The sequence below is a fragment of the Eleutherodactylus coqui genome, chromosome 10 (assembly GCF_035609145.1).
Source record: "Eleutherodactylus coqui strain aEleCoq1 chromosome 10, aEleCoq1.hap1, whole genome shotgun sequence".
NCBI lineage: Eukaryota > Metazoa > Chordata > Amphibia > Anura > Eleutherodactylidae > Eleutherodactylus > Eleutherodactylus coqui.
In genome coordinates, this window is record NC_089846.1 from 114564659 (window position 1) to 114572600 (window position 7942).

The window sequence follows — 7942 nt, forward strand, 5'->3', positions numbered from 1 at the left end:
TCTATACATATGTACCTGAACATGCTGCTATTAAAAATGCATGCAGAGTTTTCTTCCGTCCAAAAGTGCTCTCACGTTGATTTTAAAAATGCTATTACAGTTGGTCTGAAAAAAAAAATTAAAATATATAAAAGATTATGGCTAGGGTCTCCTAATCCTACTTTTGGGTGTCCAATTCTATGCACTCCCATTAAAATGAATGGAGCAGCAGTGCAAATGCACAACTTCCACTCCATTCATGCGGAAACCTTTTGGAGCAGTGGAAGGCTCAGTGGTCAGACACCATGATTATAAAGTTATCCCCTAACACTTGGGCAACGGATAGCTTTTCATCTTGACACAACTCATTTAAAGGTCAATTGAGGCCTAGGTACTAGAAATGTATGAAGTAGACGTGTTGAGAGAAGATGTTAGAACATATAATTTCTGTGTGTAATAAATACATAGTATTTTACTTTTTGACAGGTTATCCAACATGGGCTTTAGCTCCTGTCCGATTTGGGGACCTACCGTGAGGGTAACCCCATAATTTATCTATCTAATCAGCAGGAGGTGGTTTAAACCTCACTCACTTCAATGACTAATACCACATCAATAAAGGAAGATTGTCATCTCATGTACTTCATAAATTTACACATGAGAATTGAGACACCTAATAATTACTAGTGGAGTCATTGTTGAGGGACCTACTTAGGTTCAGAGGAGTGAAGGGTTTTTCCTAAACACCTCAATCTAAGATATATGTTGTGTTCTGTCCATTTTGATTTTAATTATTATTAATAAAGTTAGTTTTTTAATTAATTCTTCTTCAGTGATTACATGGGCTTTAGCAAAGTAGAGCTGAAGGTAGCTACAAAAAGTACTTCTTGCCCTGGAGGACTTATCCTGTATTATAGCTATACCCCATTTATTTGAATGGACATTGCCTAATGCCCAGATCTCCCTGTGCTGGCTATGCAGGGCAACTGAACACTTACTTTCAGGTTTGCACAGCCGATAGATGTGAAACTGGAAAGTAAAAAAATCTCATCCCCAAGATGGTGCCTGATAAGCATTAGACAGGGGGGGGCTACACTGTAGAAAAGTGTCTGGAATAGACAGATCAGAGAGCCCTCTAGAGTGTGACAGGCAATCAGGTGATTGAGGCAGGTATAGAAAAATGTGTTTTCTCTGGAGTGGCCCTTTAAGAAAAAAATAATTGCTTTAAACCATAAAAACATTCCTAAATCTGTTCAAGTTTAGATCCGATGCAATCAACATGAGGGCTACAGAGAAATGTGAAGCTTACCATTTAGTAAATGTTTGCAATCTCCAGGGTCAATAATCCATCTGTCTAAGTACCTATGTGGAGGACAGGTCTGTGCATGAGTTTCTAAAAGGATGTGGATTTTAGATCCAAATCCACTAACTGACACAGTACTGCTCCGATGACAAATATCAGACATTTCCAGACAAAAGCATTCAAGAGTGTTCTTGGCCATAGCGAAATATACAAGTTGCAAATCATCCAAATATGTAAGTATCTCATGGATTTCTTTTATTTTCCAGTTCAAGAGCATAGCAACAGAATAGTGCAAAAATAATTATTTTGTTACAAAACATTGTAAAAACTGTACAAAAAAAAGTTACATACTTTTGCCCAGCAAATCCATCTTTCGACAATGGTCACAAATGACAAGAGTGCATCATTCATCTAACCCCCCCCCCCCCCCCCCCGCTTCTTCATGCACATTATTAAAGATTTGTTACATTCACTGTTGATAGGCAGACTGGTAATCAGACAGTTGGCAACACAAGATCATTTGGCATTAGTGTAACATCTCTCAGCATTAGAAAACCAACACTATTTTTTTAAGGAAATGTAAAAAACAGTAGAATGCTGAACAATATCCATAAAGCTGAACAATGTATCCAGAAGAACATAACGATTGCTCCAAAATTAAAAAGTATCGCAATTCCAAAGGGAGCTCATAGCACCACGAGAGGAAAATGCACCGAATCCAAGTCATTAACAATCATCCGTTACGTTGACCTCGAATGAGAAAAAAAATGATTTTTCTTCTCACTGGAGCTCCAGCCGAGCTGAGGATCTGTTCTGGAATGCCTCTTCATTGAAAAATGTTGCCATGACCAACCAAGTGTGGTTTTTAATGCTGACCTAACGTTAATATTTCGATGCTGCAATATCATTTTCACATGCATTTTGCACCTACACCAAGAATGGTTAGGCCACCATCATGCAGCCATAATATAGGCACATTTGGTAATTAACAGCAGTTCAGTAGGAACGGGACACTCCAGCTATTAGCACCATAACATGGATGCTAAAATGTGCCAATATTATGGACAGGTGAAGTCTATCTAATACAGAAAATCAGACCTGCAGTTTTTGTGGCATTTTTTCAAGCCAATGCCAGAAATGGAGTCAAAAAGAATGGAAAATCTAAAAAGGGAAGACCTTCTACTTCTCCATCTTGCTGGATCCATTTCTGGTAGAGATGAGAGAGTATTGTCCTTTTCGAATATCTGCCTGCTCGTCCGCAAAGATTCGGGTGCCGGCGGCGGGGGAGAGGGAGATCTCTCTCCCTCTCTCCTCCCCGCTCCCTCCTGCAACCTACCGTTTCACCCCCGCCGGCACCTGAATCTTTGCGGACGAGCAGGCAGATAGATACTCGAAAAGGGCGATACTCGCTTGAGTATTTGTCCTCAACGAGTACGCTCGCTCATCTCTAATTTCTGGCCTTTGCTCAAAAAGCTGCATCAAAAAACTACAGTGAAAAACTGTGTGTGCATCTCTAGCCTTACTCTGTATTTCCGAAGACCTTGTACATGGTTGGCACATACCTGCACCATATGTTACATAAACCCCAAATGTAATACTTGAAGAGATGCCTTCAGTGAGCACTGCATTATAGCCCCAAAAAATGATACACACGCTGTGGCTTCTCCGGTTCACGTTTGTCTTATTGTTGATGCTAAAAACATTCTCCATTTAGGTTATGGCTGTAAGGGAAAATGTTGGTCTAAATATTCCCAAATCCTCATCCCATTGACAATTTGGTTAAAGAGTCCAGTAATCGGATGCAAATTTAAAAAGGTTTTAGAAGTTTAGCACTGTGCCCCTTACGAATACTCTACATCACCTGGCTCGCTCATTTCAAAGCTTAGGGCCAAAGTTCACACTTTTTCCCGCTTTTGTTTTGGCTTCAACAAAAAAGAAAACAGCTCAAAACGGCAAAGTATGAATGAAAGCTTTAGAGTTCACTTCCTTGGAGCTGGACCTAAAATTTGACTTTAAAGACGTAAAGACAAAAAAAAAAAAGAATCTACAAAAAAGTATGAACACAACCAAATTAGGATTGGCTGATGTAAAAGCAATGAAGGGAAAAAAGCATTTTTTTTAGCAGCATGAAAGCAGTGTCTTTCCCCAATAAAACCTGAAATATATTAATCAAATCTAAAAAAAAAAAAAAATTGGGGGAATTGTGGCAGCCATAAAAGAAAAAAAAGGGGGGGGGGGGGCTCCACAAGAAAGATCAAAATTGACCTCCCTTCACGTCTTTTCTCCGTGGTCTTTGGGGAAATTCCCTACCCTATGTTTGCCAATCCTGCAGCTCCTTTGGAGAGGAAAGTCTTGCACATTTTATCACTAGGACTTGGCCATAGAAGACATATAAGCCTGCTTCTGGGTTATGTACATCTTAAGTAGGCGCCACTTTAGGTAGCTTAAAGACCTAATCTTGAAAAACAACTGCCCCTCTTATGTACAGCATAGATAATAGTTGTGATTTCTCTTATCATGGAAATCACTCCTTTTCTTTAGAAAAAGTGCCAAAATTAAGTTGATTTGACAATTAAGAGACTAGCTGTAATTTCTAATAACTAGAATAGTTTCAGGGTTAAACATTTTGAATGTAAATTTCATCTTTCAGTAAGGAAATTGAGGGATTTCTCTGTTTTTCAGAAGCGAATGTACAGTATGTGGCCATAATCCGGACATGGAATGCATACAATTAGGTCTTATGGTATCCAGGAAGTCAGCAGTTCCCCTTCCAACCCCTTGCTGTTCTCATCTTAACACACCGTACTGGCAGCAGGGACAGGAGTGAGACTATCAGCCAGAACAACAGGATAAAAATGTATTGGCACCGCTACAACATTTTCCTGCTTAAGCCAGTCTTGGCAACAGCAGAGACTATACTTCCCTCGTTTTCACGTTACTCTGTCTCACAATAACAGCGGAAGAAGCACACAATAAGATGGTGAAAAGGCAGGAAAGATGCTCGAGTCTATTCAGAAGAACAAAAGAGAATAAAAAAAAACCCTCAAACTGAAATATGTTCTACTGAGGAATGCCAGAAAGCGCCACTTGACTGTAAACAAGGAGAACTTATTCATAGAAATTCAGGGAATCCTACAAAAAAAAAGGTATAGCGAGCACGACTGGAGAACCGCTCAAAGAGACAAGCATAAACGTAACTAAAACATATACTTAAAAAAAAAAAATGTCATAAAACTCAGAAAATATCTTTTTTTAAATAATAAAAAAAGACCCAAGTTCTACTTGGTAAGGGAAAAAAAAAAGAAAAATATGCTTTTAAATATACAATTCATTAAATTAACCCTTTGGCTACCAAAACATCGAGCTATATATTGCTCTGCAATACTCTGGATGCCTCCGACAGTCAAAGAAGAGAAAAGACAAAAGTTGAGTTTAATGGAAAAAAATAAGAAAAAAAATAAAAAAAATTACATATAAAATGACTATAAAACAAAAAGAAAAAAAAAATAAATAAAATCAAAATCAGACTAAAATGCTTCTACTTGGCAGTGCAAAGTTAATAGGCAATACTATTAACAGAGACAATCGAAAAAAAAAAAAAAAGCCTTTTGTTTCTGAGCACATTAACCCAAATATTCAGCAGGTCAAAAAGTAGTTACATCTTCAGAAGAAGTTCATGGTTTTTTCCACCTACCTAAATTTATATTTAGCTGCAGCTAGAGCGACGAAGTGAAAATCCACAGATTTAGCTTTTTTTCTGAGTAATGTTGCTTCTGACTTCTACGGTCTGAATTAAATGCAATGTTATCTCCTTCATAGTAAGGTTTATTAAAGCCTAAATATCTACAATATCTATAGAAAACATTTTATTGATCCGTCAAAATTCAACTATATGGCAAAAACGGATGTAAAAAAGGGGAGGGGGGGTGCCTGAGAACCTTAGGGCTGAGTGATTAAATATATGGTTGAGTTGATCTATTCCCAATTCAACAAGAACTTCTACATTTCCACAGGAAACGGGAAGAGTTTCTAGTCTTGAGACATTTACTTGTAATCTAAACAAACATAATAGCGTATTTTACAGTCCATGTCGTGGGTCAAAGTGATCGCACAGAGGATCTTGGTGCCACGGGACAATGTAACCAAGGAGAACATGATTAGTTTACCATAGTTAGAGAGACTTCACACACGTGCCATAAATGCGGTGGAATTTATATTATATATAATCTGCGACTTTGTCATGTACCCTGTCTTGCCAGGGTAGAAAAGTCACACAACACGCTTCGATGTCTAGGAACAGCCCAGTGGCGGGAGATGAGGGGTCACAATGCAACCACAGGCAATCATTAAATACGAGGTTACTCATTTTTGCCTTTGGAAAACAAAATACAGCAAGGGGTTAATCTCATAAGTCAAAGAGGAATAATTTCCCTTTGTGGAAGATTCATATTAGAAGGGATCCGTATCCCTTGTATTAAAGGCTGTGTACACCTTTGCATTTTTTTTAATCTATGTGTTTTTTTTGGAATTTAAGACTTTTTGTAATTGGTTTTCATTAAAAATTTCTAAATTTTGTTTGAGGTCTACACTTGTATTGTTTTCCAAGGCATTGCCGACTGGAGGACTGAAACCTTAGCAAATTCAGTCAGAGTAAACTGACGGGTTGTTTCTCAGCTCTTCCCCAGTCTGCTCCCCTGTTGTGAAGGTACATTCTCTGCCTTTCCACTGAGCTATTACAGATGGCTGTATGACAGCGTAAAATGATGGTGGAGGAGATCAGGAGAACAGAGTAAACTAATATTACACTCCAGGCGAACTTTCTGCTGTCATCAGCAGTGAGAGTGAAGAGGACCAGTAGCTATTCAGACAGGATGAGATAAGGCTAGAGAGAGCTGTGTAGTATTAAGTGGGTGTGGTTATGCTACACAGCCTGTGAAAGAGGAGTGGGCAGCGGGAGCTGGGATTGTAGTCATTCATGAGAGAGACCAGCCGATCAGTGCTGAGAACACCTCTGAGCGAGAAACTTGAATGCAGAAGAACCTGCAAATCAAGTATGGAACTTTCTAAATGCATGAGAAGGAAAATTCAATGCAAATAAACAAAAATTTAAGTGCATCATTTTTCTGCAGGGACTTCGTAAATATGCATGTACTGATTTTCCATGCACAAGGCTTTCCATAGCTTTTAATTGCTCATATACAGTTAAACATAAGGCATACAGCTTGCATTAAGGTATGAAGCAACTCGCTATAGAAATATTTAGACATTCTATTATGGCCTGAGAGGTGCATAATGTGTACACATGCTATTTATGCAACAAGCATGCTCATAGGAATCACAGGGTATTTCTAAATTAAATACAATTCTGCCCTATGGTAGAAAAAAAGGCGTTTTCACCCAGGACAGGCAGGTTTTGCTGGACCGTGCTGAAAATGAAGCACTAGCAGTCAAGAATAGGTCATCAGAAAAGATTTACATGGTGCAGAGGCTATCAAAGTACCGTAATTTTGCACTGGCATACTCAGCAGCGGCACCATAACGCGAATTCTTTGTTAACCTCCACCGTAGTAAGCAGAAGGTAACAGCGATAGAACAGAGTGAAGTCTTGCAGCTGTGGACTGATGCCCACTAAATAGGACTTGAGTGCATCTCGCCATTTACATTCACCCCTTTCCACTGAGCCATTTTGATCGAAGTCTTAATTTCACATCAAGTAAAAACGTAACAGATTCTTGTCATTTCAAATTCAAAAACAGACAAAAAGTTGCAACATGCTACCGGATAAAACTCATATGCATTATGCCACAAATGCTTCTAATTGTGTCATACACCATAATCCAGGCTCCCACAAGTCTCTGCCTTTAGAGTAAATTGTTTGCATGTGAAATCTCTTGTCGAGAGGTTATGGATAACGGGCTGAATTAGGATTGCAATTTGTAATGTTCCACATGGGCAGTTCTTGATTGTTAAAGTAGTAGGACTGCAGGAAAAAGAACTAGCCGTCACAAAAACCTCTAAGCAGGTCCGAAAAAAACTTTGGACCCATAAAACGGATTCCAAGTGAATTTGTACTTTACTCACAGAGATGCAAGAAAGTAATTTGAGTAAGGGGTCTAGGAGCTGGAAATCCATCAATGACACTACGCAAATTGGCACTGGCACCCTATGTTGGCATCTGTAGCAATCAGAGTCACACAAACCAATGGATAGGGGAATTTAATGGTTTCCCATGATATAAATGCCAAAATTCTCATGTGCAAACATCAGTGTAATCCCAGCTCCTAGACTCCCATTGACGTAACCTTCTCACAGGTCTAACTGATATGCCAGCAAATAGTGTTACCTCATTAAAAGCAATGAGTTGCGCAACCATCTTCTGTAATCCTTTTGTGCAGTCCACAGAGGGTCAGTGTGCTAAAACAATGATTCTATGGTAAAGACTAGAGATGAGCGAGCACGCTCGGATAAGTCAGTTACTCGAATGAGCCTCGCTCTTCTCGAGTAACCGCATTCTTCTCCGAACATGCTCAGGTGGGCGGCGGGGGTGAGCGGGGGGGAGAGAGATCTCTCGCACTCTCTCCCCCGTCGCCCCCTCAGCACGCTCGGACAAGAATACAGTTACTCGAGAAAAGCGAGGCTCGCTCGAGTAACTGACTTATT